Source organism: Anas acuta, chromosome 5 (assembly GCF_963932015.1).
Source record: "Anas acuta chromosome 5, bAnaAcu1.1, whole genome shotgun sequence".
Classification (NCBI taxonomy): Eukaryota; Metazoa; Chordata; class Aves; order Anseriformes; family Anatidae; genus Anas; species Anas acuta.
This window is the reverse complement of record NC_088983.1, coordinates 46,208,820-46,230,511: the sequence shown is the minus strand read 5'-3', so window position 1 is coordinate 46,230,511 and position 21,692 is coordinate 46,208,820. Positions and strand designations below refer to the sequence as shown.

Sequence of the window (21,692 nt, the reverse complement as noted above, 5' to 3'; positions counted from 1 at the left end):
AATGAACTGTCTCAGGAGCCACACAGGCTGGAATGAACTGCGCAGCTAGAAATTTTGCAGATCGCTGTAGCAGAACCGTGCCTTGGAGTCTTAACTTTAGAAAACCTAGGAGAACTGCGCTCTAAGTCACGTCTGAGCTTGCAGCCAACCAGCCACAGCAGACCAGAAGGGCACAGCTGCCTTCAGGCAGCCAGTGACAGCATTTAAGTTCTTCATTGTCCCTCGAGGACACAGAAAAGAAACCAACCTACTTTCATCTAGTTTGCAACGATAAAGCCTGGTCCTCAAAGGAGCCTGGTCCTCAAAGCTCGTGGTCTAACCACTACTCCCCCATGCTTCCTCCCCCGTTGTTTCCTACAGCAGCCAGGGCTGCAGGGAGCGGGGCTCAGAAACCAGTCAGCCTGACGCTACACTCAGAGTTCTTGGTCGGGATGATGCGCAGCTCAAGTAGTAAAACAAGAGTGGAGAAAGCAAAAAGTCTTTCCTGCTGCCTGTTAGCAACCTGACCACCTCACCTCAGCAGCTGTTCCTTCAGAGCTCAGCACATAACAGGTTGCATGGCAGTCCTGCCACTAAGCCCAGAGGCACAGAGAGCCCCCCACCATTCCCAGCACCAAGCTCCTAAGTCCTCTCCTTACCGGCCACAGGCACGCTGCATTGATTCACGACAGGCCTGCAGCCATATGAAAATCCTCAGAACAGAACGTGATTTTAACACAACAGAAGTTTTTTACTCACTGACACTTGTTGCTTATCCCAGAGCTAACTGAATGCAGAGCTCCACGTGATTCTTCATGCAAAGTCACCGCAGAACTGCCAGCTCCCACCGTGCGCCAGGGCTCGCACCACAACGCAGATGTGCCCAACGTGATACATGTTGTGGCCTCAGCCCCAGCCCCAAATTACAGCAAGTCAGCAGTAACAGTGTGCTAGCTGAGGCACGGGATCTGACCGTAGCTTTTCACGTGTCCTCTCAGCCTGCCGCAGCTGCAGGATTGAAGCTAGGCAGCTCTGTACCTTACAGCTAAGAAGCTCGTTACCACAGCTCCGCTCACAACACGCACAAAGCTGCAGTCAGACAGACTGGGTTTTACTCCTCCAAAAGGCTCTGCCTAAAAGCCATGCACTGATGCCACACCAGGAACGACGCAGAGCCCTGAGCTGATGCAAGCCTCTCCCACTTGACAGAGAGGGGGAGATCCAGGTTTCCCAAGGGCCTCACTGAAAGAGCTAAGCATCAATTATTAACTGCTCATTCATTTTCAAGATTGACAACGTAACATTTAGCCGAGTAATCACAAGTTGTATCAGTTAACTCTACAGATTCATAAAAAACCTCTAATGTTTCCCATGTACACGCAGAATGAGTGAAAAGAGTACGTGGGGGCTGGAGGGGTGGGCAGAGTAGAGCCATCCTACTCTGTACCTCCAAAAGCACAAACACCAGAATGGGTATTTTGCTTTCAGGACAAAAATCAGCTCTTATACTAAATCACATGGCTTTTAAGTTTAATCTACAGTAACGATGCAGGGACAAGACTTTATCAGCCCCTAGATATGAAGTTGTGCAGAACTAAGAATACAGACTGCAGCTGGGATGAAAATCAGCCTCAGAAATTAAGATAAATTTTGTGAAGGGCGGGGTGATGGCATCTTTCAAGTATTTGTACAAATATTAAGTTTAACCCTAGACTCTCCAATTTTTTGCCTCTTTAGCAGCCATCTGTTGCAGCTGGAAAAGCTGACTGCAGGTTTCTTCCCCAAGAGCCTTGGGAACAGATATTTCAAGCTCCTACAACTTAGTTGGAAAGGGCAAGGAGGCCAAACTGTTGAAACAAAGATTTATTTTTTTTTTTTCTCCAGAGTATTTAATTGAAGTGGACATGAAAAAAATCTTGATTTAGAAACAAGTTTTTACAAGCCTAAAAAAACTGCACGGATCAGATATTTGGAAATGCTGGACAGAGTCATTGTTTCACCAGTCCTCAGGCACCCTTGACTCTTTCAGGAAGCATCTGCTCTTCATACTCCCTTTATGCATTATTTGGCTCATGCTTTTTTCATCACATATTTGTTTCCTCCTCCAAGTGACCATTTAGATTATAACCCGTTCTGACACCAGGGCAAAGAGGTCTTTTTCAAATTTAAAGCAATTCATCACTGAGCTAAGATCTGAGCTGCACTGAGAATAAATGTGTTCCAAAAACACATCGCTTCGAGTCTTCACACAGCCATTTGCAATGCCTGGTGCGATCATACAGTCCCGAGGCTTGCCTTCTCCAGAAAGGCTTTGGCACTTACATCCATCTCTGGCAATTGTCCTATCCTGCAGAAAAGCCGAGTGTCCGGAGCGGTGATCTGACCACGCATTACTTTGAGCTGCAGACTTTGACTTCTGCCCATGTGCTTCTGCAGAAGCTTTGTAGCAGACGTCTGTTCTGACACAGGGCAATGGTTACCCCGTACCGACAGACCCAACTGAGAGCGTGTCCCAGCTGTTTGAAAAGAAAAATCCATGGGATAAATCCCTGGCATCTTTATGCAGCCAGGCAGGGAGGTGAAAAGAAGAGGTTGTATTTGATTGATTTCACAAATGGAGAACTGAAGCAGAACGTTTTGATATATAAAGCCACATAGGCTCCTAATCCTCTTGAGATCAAGTGAGAGTTACAGATCTAAGTGATTTGGCTACAACAGATATGTCCTGTTACATCAACTAGATTTATGTTTTCCAGGGCAGTCGGGGATAAGCTGAGGCCTCAGCCCCAGTTTCCTACCTCTCAGCCTCTGGCTTCAATCTTGTACAAACAGATGACTGAAGGCTGAGAAACTCCACCACCACAGGAAGGCTGGCTCAGGCTCCCACTACGGCTCTGCCCTGCTGTGTGGTGTGGGGAACTGAACCAGTCCCCTGCTGACGTGTGCCGAGTTGCTAACCTCTGTAGCAGAGCCCCTGAAGCCTAGCCCAGGAGCTTACACTCTCTTCTGACACACCGTAGAAAGCTGCAGGGCACTACCCACCTGTTACACCAGCCACAGACAGCTAGCTGCCTTCCCTGCTTTGGGTTTGAGGCAGAACAGTTCACAGTTAGGGGTAGGTGCATATCCCTCCTGCAAGGACAAACTGCCCCATTAGCATCTGTCACATCAGCTCGTCCAACTCTCCCAGTTTTGACACTTTACTAAGCACCTAAGCTTCTTGACAGAGATCATTATGCAGTAATCACTTTATGGAAGGTTATGCTTTAGATGGTTTTTATTTACAAAGCTTTGGGCCTTCAGGTTTGACTGTGAGTAGGGCTTAATACAAGAAGATCTGGAGAAAGCAGTATAGTGCAATCTCAAACCCGATACTGTCAGATTGAGGAATGCACAAGAGAGGGACACAGGGGGCTCGAGCCTCAGAGCTATCTACCCAAAAAGCAACAAAGCCATGCGCACAAGAGAACGGAAAAGGCAGAGTTCAAATAGGCCATCTCAGGTGTGCCCTTAGTCCTGGGTACTGCGTATGGATGTAGTAAGTCAGCTCTGCAGTTTGTTCGTAGCTCTACACCTCACGCACAGTGAAAGCGGGCTCAGTGCATACCAACCAGGGTGTGACAGCTCCTGTGATATTCCAAGTGGCATTTCTGAAAATAGGCTCCAAGACACAGGTTTAGGTCTCCAGGTGACACGTCCAGAAGAGATTGAGGTATATGCCAATACCTGAATGAACATCAGTCTTCCTGTCAGTCCCTCACCCGCAGCCTTCTTAGCCATCAAGCTCTTGTGATGCTTCAGAAGATCACATCTAAGATCATAATTTCAGTAGTTGTCATAGTGATATGACAGCATGCTGATAGAAAATGCAAACACCATACAAAGAATTCAGGAAAAGACAAAATTCTCACAGCAACTTTTAGAATAACATATGCACCATGTGGATATGTTAATGTGCTGTCTTTCAGCCTCACAGGCTGGGCCGGGAGGTGGAAGAGGTATTTTTTTTGCATGTGTTTTCAAGAATACTTATGGCCTTAATAACAGCAGCAACACTTCTTGCTCACTCAGTCTCCAGATTTCACACTTGGGATTTGCTGTCTCTAATAGGGAATGCAACTTGTGTGTCCTCAAAATCTTAGCAATGGTGTTTTTGTTTTTTTTTCAAACAATGCTATGTTAAAGTTTCACACCGCCAGTGAAAGGCTCACTGTAAACAAATCCTCCCTGCTGCAGCTATAGTCCAGCCGCCGCACACGCTGCCCTGCAGCCACTTCTCTCTGATTTAGCATCACAGGCTATTTGGCTTCTCCGAAGGACCATTAAACTGCTGACCTCTCCCTCCAGATGACCTAGCGTGGCTGTGCCAGCTCTAACAGTGTGCCAGCCAGCTGGCTCTGGCATCGCAGCGCTTCATTAAAGCCCTTGAAGAGCTAGGACATGAGGCAGGGTTACACAGCAATGCCACCTTAACAAGGAGAGCTCTGCCATTTAGGACTGGGAGTCAGGAGAGATGCACGAGTTTCTCTGGAAAAGTGTGTTGTCCCTAAACAATACAACACAGCCCAGAAGCGGGGTGATTTCACATGGCAGCATTTAACTGCCCCCGCCAAGGACCTGCTCCCTCTGCAGCCTGGCAGGGTGCAGCACAAAGCCTCAGTGCTGATAAAAGGCTGCCGGAGTGGCAGGTTTACACCCCGGCCTCTCCAACACACTGACCTTGCTGAGCAGCTGTGAAATCTCCCTGGAACCTCCTCAGCTGCATGCCCTGGTCTGTGCTGCTGGAAAAGGTCTCTGCACAGCGCTCGGCCCTGCTTTGACTGACGGACAAAAGCACAGTTTTGACTGCTGATGCTAGTCCACTGCGAAGCAGATTTGGCAGCAGACAGCCAAACAACAGGTAGCTGTAATTCCAGGAAAGTACCAGCCTAGCCCTGATACTGGCCAGGTATTTAATGTTTAAAGACTGCCTCTGATTGTTTTATTCAACGCAGCTCGAAAGAACGCGTGCTGCATTGCTTAACCTCAGCTGAGGCTTTGACCCCAGGTCCTCAGTACCTGTAAGAGCAGCTGTTTGATTCAGCTCCCCTCTCCCTAGCCCAGATTCATCATTTCCAGCTAAAGGAAAGGACAGTGTATTTGTTCTGTGCCAAAGCCCCTGGGACAGAAGACAAGATGAAATGGAAATTTTTTTTTTTTTTTTTTTTTAAAACAGGCTTATACAACTGCTATGGTCCAAATGAAACAAGATGGGTTCTTAAGAGGCTAGGTCCCCAGGTACAAAGCACAGGCTGAATGTTATCAAGATGGTACATGCCAGTCATTAGGATGCTAACTGGCCCTGACAGAGCTCTGGTGACTGAAGTGAACATCCTAGCTGTCACTACCTGGAAGCACTGCTGCAGGGAACGGCTCCAAGGAGTCTAAGGGAAAGAAGAATGTGTGAGGAGGTAGAGAGATGTGGGGTCTTTATAGCTCTCTACAGCTGTCTGCATCACATATTTGAACAAGAGGAAAAGTACTTCTGTCTTTCTACATCATGCTGCTAAAAATTCCAATAAAAAAAACACTTTAGGCAATTTACATTTAAATAGGATTTGCTCATGAAGTAGATTATTTTGCTGGTCATGTTTACAATTACTTTCCATCCCCATTCCCAGGACTCCATGACTTGTTTCCAGTATCATCTTCTCTCTCCCTGTCTCCCAACCTATCCAATTAAAACATCCAAAAACATTTAACTTGCCAAATTTCCCCACCAACAACTCTTTCCTGCTGCTCTCTTCCCATCGGAGCTCTACTTCATCATGAGAAATGCCGGTGTGTTGAATGTCTTTGTTCATTTGCTAGATGGCCAGATTTGCCATTCACTCACTGGCTTCCCACCACTTTCAAAGCAGGGAATCAAAACTGAGTGCTCAGTGTCCGCAAAGAGCAGCTGTTTCCAGTTTTGGTTGGACATCATCCTCGTGGGGCTGGGGGAACGCCAACAGGGAGGTGCACAACTGAGGTTTGGAGTAGCTATAAATTAAAGAGAAGACTGAGGGTGGTCGAAATGTGGTTTGCTGAAAAGTAAATGTTATTTGCACATATTGATTAATGCTTGCAATGCAGGTGAATCCTCCTTCCTTGCATGCCATGTGAATTCCCAGCCACGGATGGATGCACAACAGGACCACAGCTCCTTGCCCTCTCTGCTGAACAAAACTGTTTCCAGCTAGCCTCAGTTCAGCATCTCAGAGTCACTCTATAGAGGAGAATACCTAAACAGAGCCAGAAGGATCCTGGAGAGCCAACAGAATTTGTGCCTCTCCGCTGCACACTGAACCTCATTTATAAAACAAACATGACTCAAGAGTGTGTGCCTCCTATTGTCACTTCCATCAAGCCCCTGCAACCAGCTTCACTTTCCTGTGTAAATGGGCTTCATTGCTTCGTAAAATGAATGTATTAGTCATGAATAAAAACCAAAAAATTACTGGGGAGGGAAGCAATACTAAACGTACCACAGTCAATAAAAGGCAGAGGAAAAGAAAAATATTAGCTGGAGAGTTCCAAGAAGGTTAGTGTTACAAAGCAACAAAATATTGGCTTTGACACAGGAAAAAGCCCTCCTGAATACGAATGTGTTCCATACAGTGACAAAGAAGCTATACTTACCTCAAAGGAAACTAAGTAATATACCGTAGCACCTGAGGAAAGGGAGGAAGGCAGAAAAGGGAGGCAAAGAAACAAACGCAAAGAGAATGAGGCCACCAAAAACTGTTTCATACAGATTCCTCTGTGTCAAAGGAGATTTATACCTTCCCCTTGGAAATTCAGCATTCAGGAAAGTGGACTTAGAAGTATAACTCCATCATAATACCTCTTTCCCAGTCCCCAGGGAACTATAATACTGATTTACTGGTCAAAGAAATAAATGTGTCTCAGAGTACCATACAAGGCACTTTTTCCTTTCTGAAGTTAATCCAGCTCTAAGATGGATAAGCAAAAGGCCAACGCTAGTGGAAAAATACCACAGAAAGTACTCGTGTAGATAAAAGGAGCTTTCTGAAGGCCAATGCTCCTGTCATGATGGAATAATTTTTGTTCTCTAGACAGAGAGTTGGAGAATAAAAGCAGAAAAGATGCAGCACACAACCTGCTTCCTGGGTACCAGGATGTCTGATGGTGCTTTGCTGAAAATACCTAATCAATTGAACTGAAAAGCAGAAGTATTTCATACGGGATTCATCTGAGCAAGTGTCAGCATGGACTTCTGCACTCGTTGCCTGGACCGCCAATAGAGTTGCTGGAGAACATGAAACACTTCCAGGGCAGAACGCATTTTGTGCTAAAGCAGTTGTCTAAAACAGTGTCAGATGAAGTGTGTCCTAAAACATCTCCTCTTTACTGACTGAAAGGACAGTCCTCATAGCTCAGAGGCAGCCAGCCAGTCTCTAGGCATCTGAAGCTAATGGCAGATTCACTTCACTGGCTGTCAAACTGATGGCAGCACACCTAACTTGAGACTCAAGTTCAGACATGGAGTCTGCAAAAATGAATCCTCTTTTTTCTGTACTGACTGGAAGTCTTACTCTGGAGAATGCAAATTCAAGTTCTGAGTGTCTGTACAGTCTATGTTACCAATTAAAATGAATCAAGATGTAGCCCTTACAGTTGCAGAGATAGCCTTTTAAACACACCCAAAATGCAAATGAGAGCAATGCTCTGTTCATGAGCCTGAAGATTGATACAAACAGCACTTCAGTGATGCTTGAGAGCATGAACCGAGCCAGAGGAAAATTCTCAAGACAGAGTTTTGTCTCTTCAAAATTATCCCTTGGATTCATGTTGGCAGGTCTGCCCCTCAGCTTTTAATCCTGGGTTCAACTGCTGCTTCCAGGGGCAAAAGGGAAGATAAACCCCTGCTACTGTTAAAACACTTTTTTTTTTTTAGATAGGTGAACAAAACAAATTAGTCCTAAAACGGAACTTAATGATAGAGACTGAAAGTGTCCAAATCCATGTGCTGGCTAAAGAACTCCTATAGCCCTCACTGACCAGGGTCCCACTGGAAAGCCATGGGTGTCCCTTCATCTCTCCCCTTTCAGGCCCCATAAGACATCTGGGTGGAAGCAGGTAACAAAAGCAATCTGCACAGCCCACAGACCTGCTCTGTACACAGGTGAGAGGCTCTTTGGGAAAAGCACAGCCAGAACCGGGTCACCTTCACCCGGATGCCAGCAGCCCCCTGCTGCCTACTATCTTGTCCACATGCTGCTCAGGATGAGAAGCTCCCTAGGTGTGTGTCCAGGTCTGAGAAGCACACCGTGCCTGCTTCGTACAGACCAACTGCACTGGGGCTACGGCTCTCACCAGCCTGGAGGATGAACTGTGTGCTCCCTCCCTCTGGGAGGGCTGTGCACAGCTGGCACCAAGTCTCTATTCAGGCAGAAGTATTTGCTAATGCAGAGGTCATTTATTCCACGCTGGGCTGAAAGCTCCCTGGTTAAGGACCGTCTTCTTGTCCTGGCGTTGTACAGGGTATGAGTATACTATGAGTTACTAGTCATGGCTCATAAACGTTTCTGTGGTGCAAATAAATAAATCAGTCTTAGACTAAATTCCAAACAAGAGGCTGTTTCCAGGCAGGAAAGAGGCATAGGAGACATATTCAAGATTACAAGGGGTCGAGCTAATCTCTCAATTCGACGTAAACCAGACCCTGACCACCTTCTTTATCAAGGACAAATAGCTATGGGGAAGCTGCTTCACAACTCTGCAGCAGTTATTTATTAAAACTGAGAGATTACTCCTACCTGCAAAAGGCAAAGGGACTCCAGAAGCACCTTCTGCAGTACACATGAGGAACAGTCCAATCTAAGCCTCAATTTCAAATGCTAATTATTTTCCAGAACACTCACCTGAATTTTTCCAAGCTTCCACAGAGGATTAAAAAATAGGCTGGTACAGACATCTTCAACTTTTCCTCCTCTGAATTTATATAAATTATGTAATTTTACTTTTAAAGGACTACAGCAAGTGACTAGAGGAGAACTGCACAGTGAACTTTAACACTACATTTGATACAGCAGGAAAAGAATACTTTGAAAAGTAGCAGAGTATTTTTTTTTCCTCCCCAAGAGCACAAAGAAAGAAGGTAGAAAGGACTATAATTGTACACCTGAAAAGTTATTCAAGGATAATGGGACGTGTGGCAAGTTACTTTAATGGCTGAGTTTATGATATACTTCAAATGATACAAAAGAGCCCTGGTGCACAAGGATGGCTGCCATCTTAGAGCAGAGGAATACACTTAAAGATGGGTGCTTTCTTAACATATAAATCTGACAAGTTGTACGAGCATGTTGGCAGAGCAATCTAGCAGGAAGGGGGCTCATGCTAGGATTTCAGTTAAAATCCTGAAGGCAGCTTCCTCACCATCACCACCACCCCCCCTCCAAAAAAAAAAAAAAAAAAAATGGACATTTACTTAATTTTAGGACAAACTGATGACTAGCATCCTATCCTAGCAAGAATACTCCGTGAGAGCATTAAGCTCAGCTAGATATCACCACTGCTTCAGGTGGGTTGGGGGGCCACCAGCTGATCTCCCCTAGCAGCTCTGTGCTACCATTGCTGTAACCCCAACAGCTAAGCAGCACGTGCCACCAGAAGCATTTAGTAAAGCACAAGGGCTCAGCTGGGCCAGACAAAATGCCATTGCCCCCAGGTTGAGGACAGATACAGAGAGCAATTGTGCAGTTTGCTCTCGGACAGGCACAGAGCCTGCAGAACAACCACATCCCAGCTCCTGACTTTGCCTTGCTCACAACCACATCCCTCTATTCTTCAGTGCCAGCTGAAGGGAAATGCTACTACACAAAACAGTGGGAGAAATGCCTCAAGTCTTCACGATACGCAAACCCTGAAGGAATGCGCATTATAGAAAGATTTAGTTTGCTGGCATGAAATCAAACGTATAAACCAAAGATTATTCACAAAGATCAAGACAACCTTCAAAGAAGCCAGAAATCCAAGGGGAGGCAAAGTATTTCCAAGTAGTTCCACTTTCCTCACACAAGCCAGAGAAGCTCAGAGAGAGGGTCATAAATAATGGACTTTATTTTCATTCTTTGCATATATTCTTGCTGGTGCAGTGCCCAGTGTGATCCAGGGATGGAAGCTGATAGTCAGACATTTTTGGATACTGAAAGATACCTTAAAAGGGACCTTTACTTGGAATGGGAGTGCTCAGATTCTGAAACTCAGATCTGGCTAATTCAGTAATTGTTTTTACATGTTCTACAAGTATAAGAGCACTTCCAAGAAAATGAGAGTTCTGAATAATAAAAGCCTCAAGTAAACACACACACACACAAAGTGCATTTCAAGATGCAGTGGCTAAGATGTTACCTATTCAAATTAAGGTACCTATTTAAACATCAAAGAAACCATTGACAGAACTCCCCTAAAGCAGAAAAAGAGCCACCATTGCTGATGTCTTCAGAACAAGACCAGGAAATCTTTCTCAGATGTATAACCTAGCTTAAACCGCAATTGATGGCTAGATGCTGAAATTAGTGTTACTGAAAGCAGCCCTTTCCCAGCCACTCACATTGTGAACGGTTCTGGGCACATGACAATTCAGAGATGATTAGCTGAAATGAAAATAGGTGCACAGAAGTGCTGCTAAGAATAAGAGGCCTCTCACGGGAGAGCTTGGCTTGTTCAAATCGGCAGAACAGCCTGAAAATGGACAGGATTGGTCCCTGCAAACAGACTTGGCTGGGGCAAGTAGCAAGAAATAAGAGCTGTTTAACCCGCAGGGTGATCCTGGTGCAGAAATGAGCTAAGATTTCTGTGCTGGAGGTCAGGAGAAGCTGAGTATGGAGCAGAGATCCTCTGGAGCAGCCTCCCAGTGGGAGAAGCGGAAGAAGAAAGCAGATAAAGAAAGAATTTGAGAGTCTGCAGAAAGGGCTCCTGTCCCGTGTTGATCCTCAGCAGCAGGGAGCCTTCCCTGGGACAGAGGCTCGGAAAGTCAGGTTGTCTTTTCCAGCTCTGAGCTCACGCGCAGGGTTCAGTACGTTGGTAACTAGCAAGAGGAAAATTAGGAACCTCCTGATGTGGAAGGATGGGGAAAAACAGAATTTACTTTATTTCCAAAAACAGGAAAGGGTTTTTTTGTTTGCTTTGGTGTTTTATTGTTCATTTTTTTTTTTTTTTTAAATAATCACAAGTGTAATGTCTGGTTTTTGTCAGTTCTCCAGCAGCACAGGAGGAGACACAACAGGGTCAACATGTTTCAAGAAGAAATGATTCATGACGCAGTCCTGAGAAGCCTCTACAGGCAGTCCAGACAGGCTCTCCGCAATTTTGCTGCCAGAGGGAGACTTCACATAAGTTCTGTTGCAAAGATCCTTATCTCCCATTAACAGAGGGAGAAGAAAGCTTCACAGATGCTGAAGAACCAACTTTAAAGCCCAGAGATTCAGGGGGAATGAAGAAAGCAGCAATGCTCTGCATTGGCCAGATGTCACTGGCTGCTGGGCCATCGATCAATCCAGGGACCTGTGCTTCTTTCTGCAGACTCGATCCACAGGCCCTAGATTCATCAACCCTTTCTACAGCACACCAAAATCAGTACTTATATTGAAGTTAAAGCTCGAGTCATATCAACCTAATAAGAAAGGTGCTAGTTGCTCTTGTTCTCTCTAAATCAGAAGCAACTTACCATAAAACCATCAAAACATACATCCTAGGACTCAGGAGAGCTTGATTCCCCTCCTCACTGTGCCCCTGTTCGAATGAGTTACATCTGACAGAATTCCCTACTCGCAGCCTTACCTCTTACCAGATATACTTTAGGATCTCAGGGAGAGCATCCACCTTCGGCGGCGTAGCAACATCTAATTGACGTTCCTGTTTTTACCAGAATCCTTCCCTTCTCTGCATCTTGCTACACTGGGAGCTGTGAATGCAAACTGTCACCAAGCCCCACCTTTTCTTGGAAATTATGGGCTAAGCCCCAACAGAAGTAACCAGAAAAAAAAAGTCATGCAGGAAGGAACAAAATTCAGCCAAAGTCACAAGCTTTCCATAACCACCTCATTGTCCCAGAGGCCCTCACTCTCCCCTTCTGCACACAAAGCCTGCCCTCTCTGGAAAGTGTAAAGGGACTCTTGTGTACTCAGAACTGTGATGTGAAAATGAAATTGTGTGGTGATGATCTTGAAACCGATTTAATGAAGCAGTTTAATTCCACCCTTCCTTCCTCCCAACTCCACCCTCCCCTCCGAGGAAGGAAATTTGTTTGGGTTAGCAAGGTGGGGGAAAAAAAGCAAGCTAAAAATAGACTTTTTGCCTTAAAAAAAGTTAAAGCTACAAATAAACAGCCTGAAACAGGAATGCTATTAATCTACCCTCCAAATTCCTACAATGCTTTCTTGTTCAGTTCTTCAGAACGTTTTCATAAGGATCAAACACACAGCGTTATTTCTGCAGAGCTGGTGGTACCCCCAGAACTGCCTGCTTTCTTGCAGCCTGCATCCTCGCATTTTCTAAGGTGACTGGCTCTGGCATGAAGAGGATCAAGTTATGGAACAACCAAAGATATAATACAAGATTAACCACCAGCATATTTCAGCAGTGCCCTTGCATTCTAGGAGCCAACGTGGAGAGAGAAAAGAGGGGAGGAAAGAAAAAAAAAAAAAATCAAGGAAGACTGAAGCCCCTTGAGAGAGCTGCCTTTTATTCTCATGTTCCCAGCTTCTCATAGCATGCTGCCACAGACTGCCACAGATACTGCTATGATACCTGATGAGTTACATTTAAATAAAATAAAATAAACAAACAGGAAAAAAAAAAAAAAAACACCTCCCTCTTATAGTAGATGAGCCCTCTGGAAGGAGAAAGGAAATGGCTCGCTTTCATCTCGGAGTTCAGAGGGAATGTTTTATAGCTGTCAATCCTAGCCAGGTTCTACTCTTTGACACGTTGGAGAGCGCACCTGAGTGAGGCTGTGCAGCCACCAAACAGCCGGTCTCTGAAAAAGAACGGTGACATTTGGAAAGCAAAAGTCCTTCCTGTGACCCTAACGTGAAGCCAACACGGGACAGGCAGGCCAGCTGAGTTAGGCAGTTTGACCAAACAAGGCAAAGCACTGTGAGCCACACGAGGAACAAGCTGCTGCTGCTGGACACCGGGTGAGGAACACGAGCCTGAAGCTGTTTGCTCCTGCTGCTGCCCCAGGTCTAAGCAAGCATTTTCACTCAAGAAGGCGACACACACTGGGTGCTCGGAGCCAGACTCGACGCTGGGATGACACCTGGCGTCACTAGCACAGTACACAACCTTCTCACTTCCCATCCATCCAGTCCTCATTCCTCATCATCTCACTGTGACTGCTAAACAGACTCCAAGGATACAACTTGGGCTGGGCAGAAATACTAGCGAAAGGTATCCTAATACTTATTTCTTTAACTGCTATACTGGAACCTTTGCTAGCTCTGTATGTTTATCCTCAGCTCCCATCCTAGATGGGAAGAGTCCTTTAACAAAGAGTAAACTGGCACAGAGACTAAGTCACACTGCTGAATTCTCAGAGGAAATCTGTATGCAGACCAGGGCGATGAAGTTGGATTTGCAGAGCTCTGAATTAGCTTCCAGATCATTCTCCTTTCAAGAGGCGTGCATGTCAGCATGCACTTGTGCAGCTTACAAGAAGCCCACTGGCTAAACAAAAGGCAAGTCGGCAGCAGAAAGACGAGGGTGGCGCGGGTCAGCGTTAGCAGCACGTGCGAGGCATCCAGCATCACACCTGCTCCACGGGGAGCCTTGTTCAAGCAGCCACAGCTGCAGACTCCTGCCTCCGCAGGCTGCGGCAGCCAAGTGTTATAGCAGGGAATAGGCCTTCGACATCACCCTCTGACGCAGGCTAGTTTTAACGAGTAGAGGTGGCTGCCACGGCTTCAACCTGGATTCAATTTTCTTAGAGCACTGTAACGGATCAGAAGGGAATGGACATCAGCTCGAGAGGAACAGAAAGCAGGCTTAAGTGTGGGGATGCAATCCTGCTTTCAGTCAACGTCAAGAGCTTCAAAAAGCAGCCTGGGATATTTCTTTGCAGAAGCAAAGTCTAGGGCTCCTTTACAGCACTCAGCTCAGTGCATCTCCAGTGTGCATAGCAGGCACTGCTCCCAGTGACACCCCTTTACGACTCCCTTAAGATGGTACCACCACAGCTGCAGATGATTTTTCAGAAATTTTAATAGATCTAAACCGGCATGTCTGCACTACAGTCAGGAGACTTGGCTGAGTATCTGTCCATGCATCAAGAAGCCTCTGCTAGGAGCAGTGCTCCGTCAGTTGACACAGGACGTGTCTCACTTAAAGCTTTTCTCCCTCCTGTATTTTACCCAGCACGAATTCATGGTCTAGTTGTCAGGCAAAATGCCTGCAGGCAGGACCAAGGATCTAAAGGCTTAACGGGGGGGAGGAAAGGAGAGAGATTGCAGGCAGCTTCTGTGACAAGATCATGATACCTTCAGCAGAGGTATCTGCATCATCTGCAGATTTACTAGAGAAACTCAGAGGTGAGTGCAGAAACTGAGCTTCACCCTTTTATCTTTTTGTGATTAAAACAGTCATTTCTGCATGGCACTAAATTAGAAGGAAAAAAGCAGCAAACTAACCACCATATCCAGTGCTGAGTCCCCCATCACAGCAGCACCACGTGTGCTGCACTTGCTCGCAGAGACAGGAGCGGAACTCAAAGAGTTAAGAAATCTTTATCGCAACGATCAGGAAGAACAGTGCTAACGTGAGGCACACCACGGCCTTGATCGATACTCCTAATACATAAAATATGCATCTTAGAGGACGTCTGCAGCACTGGAAGCAGCCTTCCAGCTGAGCAGTTGCTTTTCCTTCGACTCTGCCTTGCCTCTAACTACTTTTCATTAGAAAGATTACCTTCACTCAATATTCAATTCCTGACAGGTATTCTTCACCGCGTACGCTGCAAGCTGGCTGCGTCCTTCCAGGCAAAGAAACAATAGCTCTATAGAAGCGACCTTTTACTAAGTCTTTTTTTCTAACTCTTATATAATTTATGCATCAGCAATACTGACAAAGGCTAGAAACATACATTTAACCCAATTTTTTCCTATATCCTTTCAGAGGACATGGGGCCTTTCCTTTTACAGAGTTGTTTCCTCCTGTTGTCCTTGTTATTTCTCAGGAGAAGCAGTTACCTGAGCACAAATACTTCCCTTCCACCCAACCCCCATAGTCCAAAATCTATAGCATGTCAATATTCAATGCCATTTAATTGTACAAGTGTCCTAAGATCCCTTAAGCACTTACCTTTTTGTTTGTTTATTGAATCCTCAAGCTTTCCTCAGAGCAAACACTTGCACAGGCCTAGATTTACTCCTGCCCTTCTACTCTTGCAAACAGAATCCCCACATAAGATACAAAACCAGAGATGACTTTGCAAACAATCGTTATATCATTTTAAGCTGTGCAAAATATCAAATACCACTTGAACGTGTTCTACTGTGTTATTGACAGAAGAGAATTATTGATAAAAGAATCACAGGCAAGTTATGTGAACATTCACAGGTAGCTGGTAGGACTAGGGGAGCCTTCTTCTTCAGCATTTCATTTAGGTAGGAATTATTAAAAAATTCATGGAACAAGGATTTTCAAGAGTTCATTTGGTATCCAAATAGCATTGGTCAGCAAGCTTCCTTACAGCCCTAAGAATATTCCAGCCTCTTGTTTTAAGAGTACACCTAAGAACAGATTCAGCAACACTCCAGCAGTGTGACACCTTCTCCTTTCACCTACCTATGACTATCGGTGTATGATGTGCTTTCTTCTGGCACTCTGAACCAGTAGACAAGTCAATTTTCTTTGCCCAAGCAATAGTTTTCTCTCCTCCGTTTAATTAACTTAACTTTACTTCAGAAGCTGTTTCTCGGGAGCAAAATATTTGATCCAATTCTCATTTTGATCAATGGACACATAAGCAAAACAATCGAAGTATGACGCCCCCACCTCAAGACACAGCAAAACTTGAAAGCTTTCCTTTTCTGGCACCTGCACAATACCAAGCTCCCAGTATGAAGGGAAAAAATGTTCCATACCCATTTGGCATGGGATTGGTAATTTTTTTGTGGTAGTAAAGTGAATGGACGAAGTCTAAACAGAGAACACAATTACTTTCATGGATTACAATTAATGACCCCTCACTGGAGAAAAGTATAAGAGTATAAGAGAAACTCACTGCGACTGTGGTTTTACAGCTGGTACACGAGATGCAGCTGGAAGTTGCTGTTGATCTCCCACAGCAATAATGTCCAGTTCTTCGGTGGTGCTCTGCAAGAGACAAAACAATAGATTTCTGAGTAAAACAGGCAGGCAGAGATGAAGCATCACTTCAGGAACACTTCAATCTGTGATTACTGCTCACTACTTCATGGTCTTCTCCCCACACACTCTTCAACCTCGATGAAGTTTGTCACTAGACTGAAACTCAAGTCACTGGAGACAGACTGACTTACTGGAGAAGATCTCTTCTTCCACATTTCCAATACACAATTAAAAAACAGTTTAAAAGGGGTGACATTTTCTTAGGAAAGCCACACACAAGCTAATAAAGTGAGAGTGAACGTGCAATGGCAAGAGACATAGCATGCTGGGCAGTCCAGCTGGAAAGTCCAGGTAGAGAGTGCCTGTTAACATCACCCTGCAATTTATGGTCCACCAGCAGCCTAAGAAACAAGCTCTGTTGCACCTGGGGAACAAGGCACAGAAAGCATTCAGAAAAGACCACAAGCTTATGTTTCCTGTGCAAGGAGAAGGTCACAGCAAGTGACGGTGATAATGATAAATCTTTATAAATCATTCAAGTTTCAGACTTTGACAAATGCCACCAAAGCCAGCCTGGTTGGTGGGAGCAGCTTATGTATCAAATACCCTAAAATGAAAGACATCTTCTGCATGGGAGCGATAGAACTGCATAAAATGCTTCTGCACAGGGAAAAAGCAGGTTTATAGCTATACTCAAATGCACAGGAATGTTGAAACACATCAACAGTTTGGTTCCACCTCCAGAAGTAGCGGTAAGGTCTGTAGTGTGGATTGACCTCTTAAAAACAAAAGCCCTTCCTCCTCCACTGTAGTTTTATCATAGTTATAGTAGGTGAGGGATCTCACTACTGTCTTTTGCCATGGGACTTTTTTTTTTTTAATGTGTATCAAGCATAACTTTTGGAACTGCAGAGATTTTTAGTTAAGTGCAATGCAATTTGCACCCCTGTAATGTCCTTAGGGTTAAAGCTCAGCTCCTAAAAACAGAGTGACATCCCTCCTGACCACAGACAGCAAAGAGGACAGCCTCCTTCCCCATTTTAAAGGCATTTGGCCTGTAGAGCAACCATGGCTGGTTTGCTACAGTGTGACTCCTTAGACCAAAACCAGATGGAGAAGCCCAAACCACAACACCTCACGTGTCGAGCGCCACTAATTTCCAGCTGCTTTAGAAATCCGGCACGACAGAAAGCAGGCTGCGTCCCTGGTACATGTGGGAGCATCGCTGCCTGATGTTTCACTGCCACATAAATCAAGCAGGCCCCCAAGGAGCATCAGCAGTGCACTCCCTGAACGTTGCCTTAGTTTGGTTTGCATCCCCCCCCCCCCCCCCCCCAAAAAAAAAAAAAGAAGAAAAACACAAAAAATACCAAATAACGAAGGAAGCAAGTATCAAGTGTTTCTTAAGGAGAGTTGCCTGACAATTTTTAGATTTTTATTGTATTTTTAAACTTGAGAAATACCAGAAGCAACATCACCTTTTAAGGCAAAAGGCAGCTGAAAGCTAAATCCTTCTAAGCCAGAGTGACTCACAACAGCAAAGACTTCTCCTAGAAAAACAAATTCAATCACTGAGCAGAGCAGTTGAGAAGCCCAAGTAATAACGATGCCAACCCATCCCTCTCTCCCCACAACTTCTGTGGGCTGGTGTGGACCGGCTCAGCAAGTGCTCCTGGCTGCCATGGAAGAGTGAGCAAGCTGGACAGAGAGTGCCCGACCCGGATCCCATCCTAATGTCATCTTTTCATTCTGTAGGAATGCAGAACCAGGCGTCACACACTGCTGCAGCTGGGTCTCCATCGCAGCCACAGGCAGCTCGCCAGCTAAGGCGGAGAAGCTGCAGGAGCATGTACACGACGCTGTCTCCAGTGAGGCTGGCGATGACATGAAAGCCAGCGCTGCCACAGCTTCGTCACGCCTGTTAAGCGACGCTAATGAAAGCTGGGTCACATGAGGCTACCCAGGCTGCAGTCCCACCTCCTGAAAGAGACAGGGCTGCATCACAAGTGGCAGTCGCTAGTCAGAGGCTGGTGCTCAAGTCTGCTCCTCAGACCCAGCAGATGTGCTAAATCCTCCTCTGAGCACCACAGCCCCTGCGCAGACGTCCCTTGTGCTGCTGAGCACAACGGGGCCTCGCAGCATTGCTTTCATGAGACCAACAGGAAAATCGCTGCGGTGTCACCCCAGTTAGCGCAACAGGGCTCCCTCCTCGCCCAGCTACACCAGGCGTCCTGCTCCACAGACCAGCGGCACGTGTTTAACCTCTCTGCCCTGCCCTGTGCCAAAAGCCTCCCGGCTGCCTGCCATGCAGCGCACAGCCTGCGGTCCATCGATGGGGACAGAAGGCTCTGACAGCTCCCAACTGCTTAGCGGATTTCTTCAGGCTCACTTCACGGGTTTCCTAAGCGAGGAAATTACAGCTTCGCAAGGGAGGGCGAATGGAGTCCTAATGCCTAAATTCAAACTGTCTGATTAAGGACCTGTCACAGACAGCTCAGCTTTCCAGGAACTGGAACACCCTGAACTAGACAAGAGCCCTGCTGCTCTCATTTGCTTGGTTTGAAATGCTCTCCTCCTTCACTTGCTCTCCTCATGTTTCTCTTCTTGCCTCAGCATTGCTCAGGGAAGATAAAAACAAAACCAAAACAGTGTTCCTAAGTGAAAAGTATCAAAATTAAATGTCAGCAATTTTCACCTCTGTGCCACAACCCACTGGTTTCTGCATTTCCCTGCCCCATTTTTTTAAATTTAGTTTTTAAAGGTAATGTTGAATTTTTTGCCTACATACTCTCCCTTTTTGCAAACAAAAACTCCACTTGGCAACTTGGCATCATCCTGTTCCTCTGAGACCTCCTCCTTCCATTCCTGCTGCTTGATACAAGCCACTCAGCCTCACAGAAGGCTGCAGCGTGCACCTCTCCCGCTGTACCCAAGCCCATCACCACACACTCAAAGGCCAGCAAAGCTGCCGCTACCTCCACTGGTACCTGCTCAAGCTCCTACACGTGAATCGCCCTCTTGGAAGCCCCTGTGTGTCGTTAGTGGGTTTGGTTTCTAATATATAGAAATATATTAAAATATATTCCCGAAGCCTACACTATCCTCATCCTCTTCACATCAGCACTGCCCTTGACAGTTGTATTCCTACAGCACCTGCCTCGCTCCTCATCGAAGGCCCCAGATTGATTTTACTTTTCAGAGTTACTGTTTACAAAAAGTCCAGAATATCTGCTCGTAATACACTAGTATCTCAACTCTTCAACGGACAGACTCGTGTGAACTTTGATTAGAGCTAGTGCAAAGAGCAGATGACTGTTCAAGCACTGCCCAGAGCTCCTGAGCGCGTGTGGATGTTCAGGTGGGAGCTGCGCTGAACCACTGCCTTCTGAAAAGGAGCTGCTGCTATCGAGTTTTTCTGGCACCAAGAAAAGCTCTTTAGTAAACACTAAATCCAATAAAGCTCTGGCTCACGGCTACATTCCCTATGCCAAGGAATGGTACAGGGCTGCAAACATCACTGATGAACTGTGATCCTGTTCTCTTTTGAGATCTCCGTACGACTAAATCTCTTCTGTCCGAGACTAAGGCTCCAGAGAGCTCCTCTCTCACCTCCGTGCTACCCAATGACAGTCACAGAAACAAGTAAATAGACGAGCGCTCCTGCTTATTCAGAAGCAGCTGACCCAGCGCACAGCTACAGGGCTGGCAGATTGTAAGAGCTCTGACCTCCTCCTACTCCACTGCATGCACTGCTGTAATACTGCACGCTTCCCAACCCTGTACCAAGCAACATAACCACATGCCGCGTGTAAACTTCTAGCAGCATCCCAGATGGAACCACGTGGAGTGGAGTGGGGCGTCCCTTTGAGAAGATTTTGTTAAGTATTTGCATTCTGTGTTCCTGCTCACAGCAGCACCTGTGCTCAGCACGTAGCACTGAAACCTGCAAGGTGTGTGATCCTTGCTTGCTGTCCAGCAAACGATCCATCCCATGGGGGCAGCCTGAGAAGGCCAATAGCCCTTGCAAACCTGTAAGGGAGGCAGAAACAGCGGATTCCTTCCTGAAAGCCTCTTGGCATCAGCCATTGCTTTCCATTACTGCCATCTAAAACTCGCTATCTGACTTCGTATCTACTAGAACATCAAGAAATCCAAAGCCATCTGTGCTGGTATCTTTAAATAAAATCGGTTACTTTGTGTCCAGAAATCATTAATGAGTTTAAATAGTCGTGTGAAATCCAGAGTGTTGTGCTAGACAATTTCTTGAGGTTTCCAGGCATCACTATTCCTCTCTTTCTTCCCCAGGCTTGCACAAGCGTGGCCGTGGAGCTCTGAACAACCAGAGGGGTCAGCACCAGCTCGAACAGCCACCTGCGGCAGAGTCACCCGGCCTCAGCCACCACAGGACACCAGGACACCCCACGGGACACCAGCAGCACAGCAGCAGCTCCCATGACATCCTCCTGCACCTGCCAGAAGGGACAGGCTGCCCGATGCTTACCTTTTGCTCATAATTCTGGCGCTGTTATGACACGCGCTGACAATTTAGTAGTTGCAGTGTCCTTAATTAAATCAAAATGATTAAAAGTCCCAAATACAAAACCTTGGGTAAGGTCAGCAGTTTTAAACCTGGTTTCCATTTTTAACTGTTGCGTCTGAATAAGGACTGATTCTCCCTGCTTCGTAGCTGTGGAGATGTTTGCTTAAAATAACCCCTACACTAGAGGTTGGTACACAAATTTGTTAAGGAAGATACATCACCATTCATTTAACTAAGCAGTTATGCAATAAATCATACACTTATTCAAGTCTATTTTTGCCCTTTTTAGATGAATGCTGCACTTCCTTTTTACTACTACAGTTGGATTACTGGTTGTTTTTAAAACTTATACGTTCTGCTAAGATGTCCCTGAACAAAAATTGAAACCCAATTAAAACCTGCAGAAACAGCATTAACTGAACTTTACTACCCAAACTGCCCCAAACTTAAAGGCACATCAAGAGAAGAAAGCAAGTTTATCAAAGCAGATGTTACACAAGATTGTTTTAAAATAGAAGCAGTCGTGTTTTCATCCTTTCATTCAATACAGACAGTCCTACCAGAGTAAAGAGAATATCTCACTATGCCTGGGCCAGGAGAGAATTGACAAAAAACATTTTCAACTCCCATTCAGACTCAGAACTTCACAGGTTACCTGACAGAACTGAAATTGCTGAGAAATGTAAATGCCAAACATTCTCCCTACACCTGCGGAATAGGCTCTTGCTCTCCGAAGGCGTCCTGGTACTGTGGTAGACTTTTTCCAGACAATTAAGCCATTGATTTCCTGTGGTTCGAGCACTTTCATCTCCCT

General features: G+C 45.7%; 1 protein-coding gene across 2 annotated transcripts in view; it reads right to left on the bottom strand.

The window, feature by feature from the left end:
- TSPAN4 (tetraspanin 4) overlaps window positions 1–16,360 on the bottom strand; it is a 332,463-nt gene extending 316,103 nt beyond the window's left edge. Inside the window, exon 1 of one of the 2 annotated variants that reach the window (XM_068684539.1) lies at window positions 16,253–16,360. The gene's annotated coding sequence lies outside the window, so the exon portion shown is untranslated. Of the gene's footprint in view, window positions 1–11,808; window positions 11,884–16,252 lie in introns of those variants that run through there. The other variant, XM_068684540.1, reaches the window with a different exon arrangement.
- Between the last annotated feature and the right edge of the window lie 5,332 nt (window positions 16,361–21,692).